Source organism: Hylaeus volcanicus, chromosome 4, assembly GCF_026283585.1.
Source record: "Hylaeus volcanicus isolate JK05 chromosome 4, UHH_iyHylVolc1.0_haploid, whole genome shotgun sequence".
In the NCBI taxonomy this organism is placed as follows: Eukaryota; Metazoa; Arthropoda; class Insecta; order Hymenoptera; family Colletidae; genus Hylaeus; species Hylaeus volcanicus.
In genome coordinates this window covers 8,554,090-8,569,065 of record NC_071979.1, presented here as the reverse complement: position 1 = coordinate 8,569,065, position 14,976 = coordinate 8,554,090, and the positions used below count along the sequence as shown (strand labels likewise).

At 41.4% G+C, this 14,976-nt stretch overlaps 1 protein-coding gene and 1 non-coding gene across 4 annotated transcripts in view; one reads left to right on the top strand and one right to left on the bottom strand.

Annotated features, from left to right (window-relative positions):
* Positions 1-14,976, top strand: part of LOC128875564 (zwei Ig domain protein zig-8-like) — a 357,618-nt gene that overhangs the window by 170,445 nt on the left and 172,197 nt on the right. The window lies entirely within an intron of this gene.
* Positions 5,065-5,135, bottom strand: Trnag-gcc (transfer RNA glycine (anticodon GCC)). The gene has a single exon. It is a non-coding gene; the product is annotated as a tRNA-Gly (tRNA).

Here is a 14,976-nt window from a genome sequence, read left to right as displayed (position 1 = left end):
TGTGAAGACGATAAAAATAAAGAAGTTTTCACAGAAAAGATTTGAGTAAGCAACCAGTTGACGACGATCGACGCAGTTGGTGACAGAATCGAGACCAAAATATAGATTCGACAGTTGTCGCGTGGGCGTACATAGCCGTCGTCCCTGCCATTGCACATTGAATGAGGAATTCCGTCGAGCCACTTCCGTGAATTGCGGGCATTGCTTCGCCGACGAATTCGTGGTTCCTTGAATTCTGGACGGCAATAGCTCGCTCTTTAAATAGCTTCTACCAATCCTTCGTGGCATCGCCTCTTTAAAGCTGCATCCTTCGAAGCTTAATTTAATACGAGTCCGTGGGTGGGAGCTATCGAATCTTCTAATTGCGTCCGAATGATCGGACTTCACTATCGAGACGGCACACGGATACGAATCGATCGACTCCACTCGACGGAAAAGTGAAGAACTCGCTAATAGCAAATTGAGTTATAATTGATACCTATACATGGTATACTGCTTTCCTATACATGGATGGTACGAAAGCTCGAATGTAATGATGTAACGATGTTAATAGCTAGATTTTTGGATTATATCCACAAAATCTGGAATCAATTATTTAGTTTGCGATCAATTTATATTTCAGTTTTATTTTCAGTTGTACAAATTGGTGTTGAAATTTCTCTCGCCGCGCCATGAATATTTTTATCGTTATCTCCAAACAGCGATGCTCCAGTCGAAAGCTTCGAAAACAAAGCAACGCGTCTTCAGACCCCTAAAAGAACGAAACTTTATTCAACGAGCGAGCACTTACTCGAGTCTGTTACATTTCCCGTCGGAATCTGACGTTTCCAGCAATTGATGCGTGCGTCACATTCGAAAGATCGAGCGTGGCATCGTGTCTGGTGTATTCATCTTCGCAAATTAACAAAGGAACTCCTGCGTTTCCCGTATTTCCTCGTCCTTGATTCTCCTTCCCTCTGTTACAACTCGGCCGCGCCAAACCAAAACCAATTCATTCTTTCGCGTTCGCCGGTTAGATGAGATATTGTGCTCGCGGGATGCTCGCCGCGGAAAGGAAAGGAAAAGTACGCGGGTATCTTCCATGCTCGCCGGCGACCTACATACCATTCGTTCGTTTCAGAGAGACGGTACGTCTTTGCAGCGACGGCAATGAAAAGAAAATCGCGACACGGCTAAGGTCCAGGGGAAAAGATACTAACGCACGACAATGAAAAACTCGTATACCCGTGCGCTCCGTCGCGAGCTTTAAAGCCGCTTAAGAAATTCCTTGCTCCTTTTTCGAAAGCGTGGATCTCGCATCGTCGAGACGATATGCTCGAATGTCTTTACTCGGTTTCGAGACGACGATCTTCCAGGTTTCGTGTTTCATTCGCGGCGCTACGTCGACTGGAAAGAAGGAAATCGTTTGCTCGTGACGATGAAAGGAAATTCGCGAGTCTTTCGTGAAAAATCAACCGATCCTTTTAGCGTTCTCGTTGAAAGACCGTGGAGGGAACAACGCGATCATGGACTGATGTTCGAAGGCAACATTCTTATCTGGATAGAGATTTCGATGTCGAGAATGAGGGATAATGTACTAGCAGAAACATTCATCCGTTCCTATACTTGGCTATCCTTGAGGATTTTATTTGATCTCAAAGAATACCAATGATTTCTGAAGAGTAAAATAGTCAGTCTTTATTATTTGAAGCTGCAAACCGAGAAAACACACTTGACAAATTTTAAAGACACTGAGATACGAAGTGAAGTGAACGAACGTGATGAACGAAGTGACTATCAAGAAACGTGGGGCAACAAGCAACAGCGTTTCGAAAGGGCGTCGTTGTTCTCGAACGAGAAGTCATTCTTCCCTCGATTGTTTGCCGCACCGCGAGACCCGCTGTGTCAATTTTTGCATTGTTTCGAAATACCTGAAAATTTCTCGACCGGCTGCACCGAGATGATAGAACGACCAGCACGTCCTCGGAGAACAGTTTCCCCTAAATTTATCGTGGCTTCCGGCAGTAAGCCGCGTCCATTGTTTGCCAACCAACGTTCCGCCATTGTAGCCAGCTTCCACGAGATCGGAAGAGACACCGATGCTAAGTGTCACGTTCGACAGTCCTCCGTTGTTTGTATTCGCGATCATTACCGTGCTCCCGGTCCGTCGACTCCTTCTTTGCTGATCAGCGAAACGAGTTCATTAGAGACTCGTCGTTGCGTTCCGTTACAACGGAAAACGCTGGGCTCCGGGGCCAAGCAAAGACTTATGTACTTTCGCCAAAACTATGTAGCTACTCGAACTTCTACGTCTGCTCTCCGTTACAAGTATCTTTGAGAGGACAACTCAAAGCGAACTTGTCGTTGATGTTTCGTAGCTTCTTTTACGCCAGCCGCTTTCTGTTTTCACCAGAAGTTTTATGGTAATTAATTCGTTTATAGTGGCGCTTCTTTCGGTTGTTTATGTCTTATGTGAAAGTTTGAGAATCGTGGAAGGTACAAATTCTATATTCTGGAACGAGTGTATTTGTTATTGTACAAATACGGTCAAGTACAGTTTTGGGACAGCTTTCGTGCAGGGAAATTTGTTATGAATTTTTGAAAAAAATATAAACTTTATATACAGTACGAAGCATCGTTTTTAAGTTACATATATTCATTTAATTAATGGATTATCAGTGAAATAACGAGTCCCAATGGCCTGCGCGTGGTTGCGGCAGGAGAGACGGAATTCAACTAAATTTACGTTTGAATGGAGTTGTTATTTAGGGCGAGTAGTTTATCTACAGTCCAAACTTCAATTCAAGTTCCGTAGAATTTGGTGTTCCCCATTGAATGGCGACTGGTGTATCATAACCCTATCTTCAAGACCAACAGACACCTCTACAGGAACGACCGTAATTAGTTGGCTGGTTTCCTTTAATTACGGTCCCCTGGTGAGCTTTTGCAGTGCATACGTGGATGGTCAAAGAACCTGGTACCCATGAAATGTGTGCATCGCGCTAGAAACTGTCCAAAAGTTCCAAATTCAGACCTATTGGAGTCAGTCCTTGGCGATATTTATATTCCAATGTATGATATCTGTGGTGCTGGGAGTAACGTTAGGTCGATTTCAAATGTGAAAGTAGATTTTATAAGTAGAAATTTGATGAGAAGCTCATAGAAGACATATTTGAGAGTAATTACACTTTACTTAATTGAAATCTAAATAATTTTCTGTACTTGATGGCTGAAAAATTCAATTCAACTAAAATTAATAAAGCCAGTTTAAATTCGAATGAATTAAAATATAAATGTTTACGCACTATCCATGTAAAGTATATACTATTCAGTCGAGTCATTTAACTGGAATGAATAGAGTTAAATGAGTTGAAATTCTTGTGGAACGTCGAATAAGGGATCCTTAGCAAAGGTTTGAGCATTTTCAAACAGTAGCGAAGTTCAATTAACCGGTCGGAGAAGTAAGTTGAATCGCGTTTATCGCGAAAACTGCTGGCACATTCGCCGTGTAAACCCTACACAGCAGGCAGCCTAATCAGGGTGCAGACCCTTCGGATCCACTTAATTCTGTATGCGTACTCCGTTGTTGTTCGACATGGTAATTTGGCACTAGAGGCAATACCCTGAAACGGTGCTTAAAACGACGATATTCTCGCGTTCGCGCTAATTCCAATTGCATTCGGCATGAAGTTTCTCTATTAAATCTTAATACCCATGTAAATGGAACCACCGCCCTTCGCGTCCGTGATTACGCCAACTTTCTTCAAAATGTCAGCTTGTCACAATACTCTCGTACGTATTCGCAAAACGAGTAACTCGAGCCTCTCCCTTTTCGAATATTCACGTCCCTTCTCAAATCTCAAATTTAATGAAATGTAATCTTTGTTGAGAATTCTTATTTTGTAGAAATAATTGGCTAATTTCTTGTGAAATATTCGAAAATTTGTTGTAATATTAAGATTACACATTATTACATACGCAAAGATTATACAATATAATATAGATAAATAATATAAAACGCGCAGTCTATAAAATCCGAGAGAAAACAGTCTTATGTCTATTTTGAATTAAATATTCGATACCATTGCAACGACCATTTGTAGACTTAACAGTATAGAAACTTCCAACTGCTATAAATAAGAGTACATCGCGTACGTTAAACATTGATAGAGAGAATTAATTATTCGCAGTCAAGCGACTTTTCCGCACTCTTCTGATAGTAAATGCATAAAAACTTCCAGACGTTGTTACTGGCGGAAAGCTTAGTTCGGTAACAAGAGGTTTCCCAACTCGAAAGTGATTTAATAAAACTTTGGTAGTAAGTTTCCGCGTTCCCTTTTTGCGTGAAAAGAATTCACTGGGGAGACAATACCATTCCTTTTAGATCTTATTAAAAAATATTCCCTTGTCTTCCATGGTTGTCGAGATATACCGAGAAAAATAATGTATCCACTTTGAAGCGACTGAAAGGTAATTTCACCCACTCTGCGCACTGAATTTCCTTTCCGTGGAAAAAGAGTCTCTCAAACACTTTGTGCTCTGCGTTACCATTAACCCTCGCAATAGCAGCGAGGAGGAGGAGGAGGAGGAGGGGGGGGGGGGTAGTTTATGCCCACCACACTACCATTTCGAAAGCTTCCGGTCAAATAATTAAAAATTCTGAAATAATTAGATATCGAGTAAAAGTATCTCTTCGTACGAGAACGCATCGTTCAATGGTTTAATAGTCTGGGAAAGGTTGAAAGTGAACGTGCATGATAAAATAAGACATAATTGCACAAGGCTTTCACGTAACAGACATCTATGCGGTAAACAGACTAAAAAATTATTGTGTCAGCATCGTAGTCACGGTGAAAGTGAAAGTGCTGAATTCCTAACAAAATTACTTATAGAACGCAATTTCAGATGCAACATGAACTGTATGTAAAAATATTATACAAGATGCATTTAATATTAACTATATTATGATTTACATATTTATATAAATGTTGAACATGTAATTCACAGTGATCGCTAATGGCTAACAAGCTGATGCGGTAATGAAAAAATAAATAATAATAATAAAAAGGAGAAAAAAATAAAACTTGCATCGGCCGGGAATCGAACCCGGGCCGCCCGCGTGGCAGGCGAGCATTCTACCACTGAACCACCGATGCTGTTGATACTTGTGATTGCCCATCTCGAAATGATTCTCTCCGAATAATGGTTTCCAATGGAATATAAGTAGAGTTTACTCGTGCATAGACCGGAGATGGGTTTCATAGGTGTCGTAAAAGTTGTTGTAAAGTCTCCGCGAACAGAAAGGTCTAAAATTTTAACACGTTCGACGTCACGTTCGTTTATACGTGCCAGTAAATTCCCCATAAAAGCTGGAGCATCAATGGGGTGAAATACTTACGGCGCCCACGTCGACCGATCAACACTCCGTGCACGCAATTTGAACCCATCGAAGCTTCAGAGTGTCACGAAGTTTCGCTAGCTATGAAGACGTAAACCTGTCGTATTCGTTGCGAAAATTTGTAACTTTCGCGTTTCCGCGCATGAAAATTTTAGCATCTCTTGGTTCCCTTGGTTGGGACGAAATGGATCGCGTTATTTTCTGGTCGGGGTGAAAATAGGAAGCTAGTATTTACTTATTCTGAACCGTAATTGTTATTAATGTTTAATAGAACGCGATTGCGTATAACGAAAGCTGGTCTGACAAGTATAGTTGTCAGAGGCAACTAAGTCGATGTACACGATGATCAGGTTCGTAAAACGTTAATACACGTGGCGTTCGACACGTGTAGGGTCTATCTCTAAAACCTAATTCCACGTCTTACGATATATCCCCACGAACTCTGCTCCACCTCTCGAATCATTAATGCAACAACGTTTCGCAAGGGAACATCGTCACAGAAACGTACAACTAAATTTCGACCAGAACAGTGTAAACACACCCCTGTTACGAAAACAGGAGCAACCCCAATTGCAACTTACGTACACGCCGCTCGCAAGCGAAGGGTTAATCGTTATATCGCAAGACGCTTCCTACCACTATAAACGATCCCATATCGAAATCGATATCGCCTTGGCGAGCTCGTAAGGAGTCAACGACGCGGAGGGTTAAAATTTCTCGTTTAGTGGGTGGATTTTGCGATAGCACGTGCACGTCACATTTCCTCCATCCCTTGAAAATTGAGGACGCGACCTGAGCGGTTCTTCGATCCCATCGGCTCACCCTTTGGCATCCTTATACCGACGATTAGGAAAAAAGTTATTAATTAGAACGCATTAATAAATATTAGGTCGTCCTAAAAGTTCATGCCACTTATACTTCTGCTACTCAAATTAATATGTGAAACACTTTAAGTATTATAAAAATTAATGTTTCTTGGCGAAAAGGTAAACAGTTATGTCTGTCTAGAATATTGACAAATTCATCCCTTGAATTTTAATCACATTTCAGAAAGTCTGTCGCACTATATTCCGATGTGAATGCTCGCATTTAAAACAATCTTTCAATTTCGTTCTCAGACGCGAGCATTCCTCGAGCGCTGGTGGGAATCAGCCATTAGATTTCCCGTCCCTTGGCCATGATTTCCAGGCACGATCGTTCCACTCACAAATTCTCAGACTTGCAACATTTAAATTCGCGGTGGATCGTGATTGCCCGCTCCTTTCGACCGTGGGAGCTTGATTCCGCTGATTCGATTGTCCCCCCTCGACCCCTCGTTGTCGAGGACGTACCAACCCCCGTGCAACTCCTTTTCTTCCGTTTCCTCTTTCATCCTCTTACATCTTGGTTTTCTGACCGATGTCTTCGGACCCCTCTTACGCGCTCTATCGACCTGAAAACTTCACGCTCGTTGATTCTGCCAGTTCAGCTGCCGATATCGCGCGTCTCGTGTTCGACAGGACCCTTTTAATTCAATTTCCATTCGATCCTTACTCTCGGATGTCCTCCCCACGAATCTCCGTTGTTTCTGGCGTCGTATATCACGGTGATTATGCCCTTCAGAAATTCAAACGGAAACTTACAGTGAGAAATGTACAAAGTGTACGTATAAAATAAAATTAATTGAAAAAAAAAAAATGACACGAAACGAGAGAAGCGTTAATTCGAGGAGCATTAAGTCGAGCAAAATTTAATTTGACGAATTTAAAAATTTTGTTCGCTTTATACAAGGCTCCTAAGTAAAAACGGAATTTAATTTGACGAATTAAAAAATTTTGTTCGCTTTATACGTGGCTTCTTACTTGATTTCATTACTGGATTCTGATATTATATGTTGACTTCCTCTGGTCAAGGGGTTGCTAAGGGCACCTCGCGCGAGACTCAGGTGTGACTGTTTTAAAGTGGCTGGCCACTCGTGGAATCTTGATTCCAGATAATAGAAATTATGATCACAGAATAATACGGTGCAATTGGTATTTCTCGCTCTGGGTCGAACCGTTACGAGAGAACGGGATAGCGGCAAGTGAAATTTCGCGGCGAGCGATAATATTCTCGTTGCAGCGTAGAATTTCAGAGAAGGTGGCGGGAAAAAATTATGAAGCACCATTTGGACCAGTTAAGGTAAACCAGATTTTTCTAATGGCGGGTCCCCTCGTGCTGTTTTAACGATCGCTATAAAGGACACGCGCGTCGACGTATTTCTGTGGGAAGTAGTTATATTTCCGTCTTGTTTCTCACATGCGGCTGTGGTTTTATCGAGATAATGTTTATTTCCTAATGTATGTTCTACCCTGTGCAAAAGCTTTATGGATATTATCTCGACCGCTTATTCGGCTAATTTCTACGTTTATAAGTCTCAATTTTCGTACAAATTATTTGATTACACACCTATATACATACATACAGTCAGTCCCATAAATATTCATGCCCTCTATATCTATCGAAGAAAAATTTTTCATTATAAATGCGTACACGAATAAACTTCACCCGTGTATATATTTACAAATATAAATTTATTTGGAAACATGAAGCTTATCGTCCCTTAATTTTGATACATGATATTTCCTACTACAACCCCATCAATTATTTATTTTCAGCTTCTCCAAAACTCTAAGACCCGACAATTTAAAACTCAAGGCCCTCGCACAGAGAAAAATCCAAATTTTTAATTACCTACTCGCGAATCTGAAACCAAGGTCAGCCAATGAACGATTACATTCTCGGGTCAACTCCCATACAGCTTTGCAAATAAACCGTATCCGTCTACGTATAGACGAAAGCTGCCAGCGATACTGTTTGCTGAACACGTACACGAGGGATTATGGATTGCAGGCGTGTGTGTGCGTGTTTGTCTAAGCATGCAGCTTACTGCACGCTCTATGCAAACACCGAAGAAGGAGCGCGACGTCGCTGTACGCGTGACTGCGCATGCAGTTACGTAAAAATTATCAGGTACCCCGTACGAATGTAAACAAGCTTGTAAAGTGTAATTCCAGGGAATATACGGCTGATAAGGGAATTCGGCGTTATCCTGCGAAGTCGCCGAGGATGAAGTGGCTAGCTTTAATTTCGAGCTCGTATCGCGAGCGAACTAGCGATGTAAACTCCAAACTTCAGGATTGGGAGATTAAATCGAACAGATTGCCTCGAAGAAGTGAAAGTCGCCAGGACTTTGGCTGGAAAAACTGCAGGAAGCCGTTCTTTTTATCAGCATACGGTAGCTGATATTTACATATCTGGCAGGACGTCACTATTTCTGCACTGAAGAGAAACACGTGACGCCTATAAATTTCAGACTACACAAACAATATAAATGAATAACTAAATAAATAAAACAGAGAAAATAATGGCTTTACGGTGAAAAATATACACCGGTAACAATTCAAAACAAGACAGACTATGGAAATAAATCAACAAACACTTACTGTTCATCGAAAAATAATCTACGAGCCTATCTCCCGGTACATTTTATTCCAATTTTTTGCCTGTCTCTGTCGCACACGGACGCAGAAACGAATCGTTGCCAGGTGAAACAAGAAACACGTAGAATCGTAAGCGCAGGCAGGGAGGGGGGGGGCATGTCCAAAACGGTACATCGCGCAGCGATAGCATAGAAGATAGATGATACGCGCACGTGAGATCTTGTCGCCGATATCGAGCAGCTTCCGGTTTACAGGTCTCATTATTTTCGCGTTAGACCTGCCGTCAGCTCGGTTCTGGGTCACTTCCCCGCCCTCCATTCCGAACTCGAGAGCCCTTTGAGCCGCAAAGTCCTGTCTGTTCGATATCGCCCGGGAACTCGACTATTCTCGGCGCTCTAACGTATTCGCTGCTGGAATCATTTAATCTGATGACTCCGGTCGTAGCCTTATCAGCCTCGTGGAATTCGCAACGCGCCGTACGGATCGTCGAAATGTTTCCCACGTTAATGCCTCCTACGTCGCGCGTACCAGAGAATCCCCTTTCGAGCCGGACCGTTCTTGACCTATCCGCTGAAACTGGAACGCATCGCGCTGAACTCGATTGGAAAAAGATGACAACGGTAATCCGTTGGCGGAATCGGAATTGGGAGGCATATCGGGACGAGCTTGGGGGAACGCGAGGATTCCGCGTGTTTTCTTTGGAATATCTGCTAGAGGGATGTTGTATACACTCAATCCCGTAAATATTCGTACTCTCTATGTCTATCAAAGAAGTTTCGCTAAATTAAATAACAGTTTTTATATTACCAAATGAATTTTTCAATACAAATATTTGTATAAAGCAGCTTATACGTGTATGTATTTATATATACATCACTTGGATACATGAAACCTACCATTTAATTTAAACAAATTTCTTCAATAGATATGGAGGATACGAATATTTATGGAACTGACTGTATATAGACTACATTCTTCATTAAACCTTGGATAAGCATCGATGAAGCCTTTGGTCTTCCCAAAGAAGGTCTGTGAATAATCATTGCACTGATCTTGTAGCCCACGAGCTGTTTTAATTTTTCCCTCGCCAAATTCTATCGTCCCAAATTAAAATTGTTGTCCCCAGAACGTCGACGGGATCCCCCCCAGTAATAAAATGAAATCACCGAGAGGAGAGCGAGCGTCTCTACATCGGCAGAGTCGATCCGAGGGCCGTAAACTTGCTCGATTTAGCGAGCCGTCGCTCGCCATCGATTCGATACACCTTGTCGCGGATAATAGCTTTAGCCTGTTTATTTACTGCACATTTTATCTGAATGGGAGGCGAGCTCGTGTAGGAGTTAAGTGTAGCCCCGACTGAAAGCATGGAACTCCGGCATGCCAGGGGTTGGGAGTGCACGAGTGCAGCCCCCAGGTACACGCAAGGAACGGCACGTGAGCTTCATTGGTGGTCAGTCCTAGGGACAACAATGTACGTGTTCGACTGAAATTATGCGCACGTCGATTTTTTTTTTCTCTCTTCGCATCCCGGGAAACTGGCCGTTCTTCTTGCGAAAACGCCTCCCTCCGTGGCAATCTGAACGGATAATCGCGAGTGGAGCGGACACGCTGGAGGAGCAACGAACGACGGTAACGAGGATTTTATGAAGGCGTCGCTCTCGATGCTCGAGGTTCGCGTAGGAGCCTCGATACGTGTTTATCGCGAGCATGTCAAGCTTTTCACAAGGTGTCGAAGTATCCTCTTCAAAGGGTACCTCACTTTTAGCAATTCCGAGACAATTTTCACGAGTTTTTGGCAGCCACATATAATACAGTGTAATTCATATGTTGAACATAAAAACTGTATACACAAATTTGAAAACGGTCATTTAACCGGTTGTGGGTAGGCTTAGTGTCAAGATCTAAATTTAAAAGACGTGTATTTGCCCAGAATAAACAATTTTGGAAATTTCTTAACAAGCTTGATCTCTTGACCTCCATCCAAATGATCACGTTACGATTTATCGTTCACGGATCGCCGAACACGAATCGCCTAATCAATCGATATCCTCCGCTGCTTAAATTCCTGTTTCCAGCTGCCGTAGCCCGGACTCTTCCCTTTTTGTTCCGCTCGGAGTTCTAGATTAAAGTCCAGGATTTTTCATCCTTTTGGAGGAACGAACGAGGACCCGGAGAAAGTGCTGACTCGAATACGATACGAATTCACCGTCTAAGCTTCTTCCATGTGCGGGAATGAGTTACAACGTACGTTTTCTGTGATCGTGTATTTATTTTACTTCGCTTCATTCGGCTCGGTTTTATCGTCAAAAAAGAAAGAAGCGAGACACGTTACTCTGAGAGAACAGTCTCTTTTGCGATCTAGTGTAAGAGATCGAACTCTAATATCGGAATGAATCTATAACTACGTAGCAGACATGGTCTTTTCATCAATTTATACCAAATTCTCTCATGGCACACGCACATTGTGGTCACAGCACACTACCGTACCGCGTGTCCCACCTGTTGTGAAGCACTGGTCTGACAATAATCTCAGCGTCTAATATTCACCAGTCGAGACCTCCGTCGACCACCGCAAATTCGTCGATTCGACCGAGGTTTGATCACCGTCGACTATTCTAAACATTTTCCCGAAATTCGTCGGAGAATTCGACCCGCAAGTAATTTGTCGACTCGGACGACGTGTTGCACGCGGACAAGAAATACCGTGATCACGGCTCGATCGCCTCCATTCCCCGTATTCGTCGGCATCCGGCGAATTCGTATCGATCGGTGGTCGGTGAAATTTCAACGATGTGTGCGTCGACGGTCGACTCTCGATCCCGTGATGACCCTCCGTTCGCCGTCGCGTGCGTTACGTTTCGTGCGTATGCATATTTCCGACAGAACCGGCAATTCGCCTTTCATGTAGGCGAACGACGGTATGCAACACGCGACGAATGTTAAAAACCCTCTTTGGGCATCTCGCGTGCCCAGCGAGTGAACCCGCCCCCCGAAAGGGACCACGGAACGACCAGGGGGTTGAACCTTGGACGCGCGAAAATCAGAATTATGTGTAACTAATAATTTTTGTATTTAAAAGTGGTTGACTTGAAGGGAAATCTGTTTGGTGGGGATTATTACACATACATTGAATAGTAGAAATATAATTTATATTTAAATTTGTTAATCGAAATAACGATGCTGGTTTTTACATAATTTTGTTTACGGTGAGTTCAAGTATGTGAGAATAAAAGGAAAAATGGAAAATTCACAGCTTTGTTTTTTCAATATCTCGTAAAGAAACTACCAAAATATTTCATTTCGAAAACCTGATTGAATATTTGACGTCATTTTAATTGAAAAGTGCACGAGTATATATAAATGAATTGAAACTGATAAATATGGAACGAAATTAACCGAGTGTTGTTAAAAGGATTATTTGTTTTGGATTTCCATTGAAAATAATGAATAAGGGGTATGTATATTTCGTCGATGCACATTTCAAGCTCTGTTTCCTTCACAATACAGCGTTTACCTATGTAACAATTGTAATAATATTGTTCAGGAAATTATATTATTCGTATTGCGCGTTGTTTCGCTCCGGCTTTTCATTTACTGAACTCGATCGATGAGTTGCAAAATAGTTTAATATTCATTGCCGTTTATGTCGTTTAAATTATAGACAGTTCGTAGCCATTAATAATATGACACCCAAAATCATTCTGTTTAACATTTCCTCATTTCAACACGTGCCATTTTTGCCCAATTCAGGTAAAACTAAGTTACTCTTCATGTTTTGAGAGAAAGTAAAAATCACGTAATTTACACAAATTCTGGCTGCGAATATTATTAATTAATATAAAGGAGAATCAGCAAGGAAATATTTAAAAATGTAATATAATCTTCACAAAGAAGCAAAGGACGAAATTATTTCTTCGATCCTTAGTCATCGACGCTGAAATATACAATTTTTAAATTAATAAAGTAAATAAAATTACTGACCCTTCGCAACGCCTTGAATAGCAACGCAAATAAAATTACTGGCGTAGCTACTTTATAAATAATAACGTTAACTTTATTGTGTAACGTTAATGTAATATCGCGTAGAAGTGTTCATTAGCGTGGATCGCGCTCGGCGTTCGCCGCTGTTTAAGTTAAACTAATTTTTGCAGCCCTTGGGAAACTTGATTCTATTTAATACGTACACGCATATACTTGTTCGTTACATCGACTTTGCGCAAAAACACGGTCGTAAGTAATTATTCTAATTTTATGATCCCCTAGATTCCCTAACTTCGTCGACATAAAATTAATCGTCTATGTGGTCGATCGTTTAACACGATCGCTTTATTATCGAAACGGTTCCGCATAAATTCGACATGAGCAATTGCTGCAATCACGAAACCGTCGCTAACGTTCATTTCATGCAATGAGACCGTTCCATTGTATCTATTCTCGTTAATAATGAATTTCCAGCACGTATTATTTAAGGTTTGACCCGAGGAAGTTAATAATAGCTACGGTTTAAACATCGTGTTTTATTAACTCCGTTAAATTTTCAAAATTGTACATTGTTAATTTTGAAAATTTGTGAAATATTTCTCCGAGCATACCGAGCTCTGAGTTCAATTTCGTTAATTAGAAGAATGAAATGTAATTACCATACGTACAGCTATTGAGGATGACCCAAATCTCAGAGTCGAAACATATTAGAATAAATTCTTGTGTTCGAGACTGCAAAGATTTACCATACAATGTTAGACAGTCGGAACACCCCTTGATTTACCGAAATATTCCAAATCCAACGAAGCATGCTTATCTAAATTAGAATCGCGAGTGTAACGATATCGTTTCGCGGACGAGTAGCGCGAATCGCAGAAAAGAATCAGAAAAACGAAGCCATTAAAGTCGTCGCCAAACGCAATTGGAACGAAGGTGTAGTACAGGACAACTTTGCAGGTTTCTATCGCATACAAAACGCGTGAATCGGGAGCAACACGTACGCTTGGTGTTCCAATGGGTTCTGAAATTATACAAACACAACCTAGCGTGAGGTCACAAAGGGAAACGTAAATTGCGAAGTCCCAATGCGTTTGCGTTTGTACTTTGGTACAATTTACACGATATTGTAAATAATATTTGTCGCGACGTTGAATCGAACTGCGCGATATTCTGTTGCTCATTGTACGCTGCACAGGCAATCAATAACTATTCATCTCGGCAGTTGACAATAGTTGGGATTACGTATTTTCGTAGTGCAAAAAGAGCGCTGCAAAAAATTTCCACGAGATTCTAATTTCTTAGAGGAATCGAAAACTCATGGCCAGAGAGAAACTGTCGTATTCGAAGAGCCAATGATTTTTCTGTGTAACATTGTCAGTGTTAAGAAATTGAATTGTACTCTGAGAAGGAATAACGTTAAAAAATTAAAAGACTATTATTGCAAAGTCTTATCGTACAGCGTATCATGTTCATGAAACTATCTGCGTATGACGTTACGTGCATTCGCGTTTCAACCACTCTATTTATGTTGTCCGCAGACTAACAATCCCTTTCGACTGGAATATAATAATAGAATGCTGATAGCATCGCGAAGGAGCAAAAAAAAGCGTAATCTTCGTTAGCGGGGGCGCGATCGTCCGTTAAGCGAGACAGCATGCAAAATAGCGTGAGTTGAAAGAACTTTTAAATTATGCGACCTGTCGGAACTAGTCTTTGCACTGGTTAGACCGATGAATGCAAAGTTCCTATGAAAACAACACGATACATTTCTACGAAAAAAAAGTTCAACAGGCGTGGCAGCGTGTTCCGGCTGGGATCGCTATAGCGGCTGTTCCTCCGTCGATCGTTGCTCGCGATCAGGAATAAGTAAAAACCGTTGACTAGCTCTGTACAATGAGGTATTAAACTCGAGTACATCGATAACGAAAGTTTGTATTTTCATTATTTTCTTGTGATAAATGATGAAAATGTGACGAACTTTGATACAGACTTTTATTATTTTATTATTGTATGCAATGACTGCATGCTGAATTATTCACGAATGGATTCTCGTTAGAATGTTCTTTGTTATTAATTTTTAGACGGTTTCTGTGATTTCCCGGATTAGATAACTCACATGAATTTTATGAGTCGCATGAGACACATTTGATACATGAG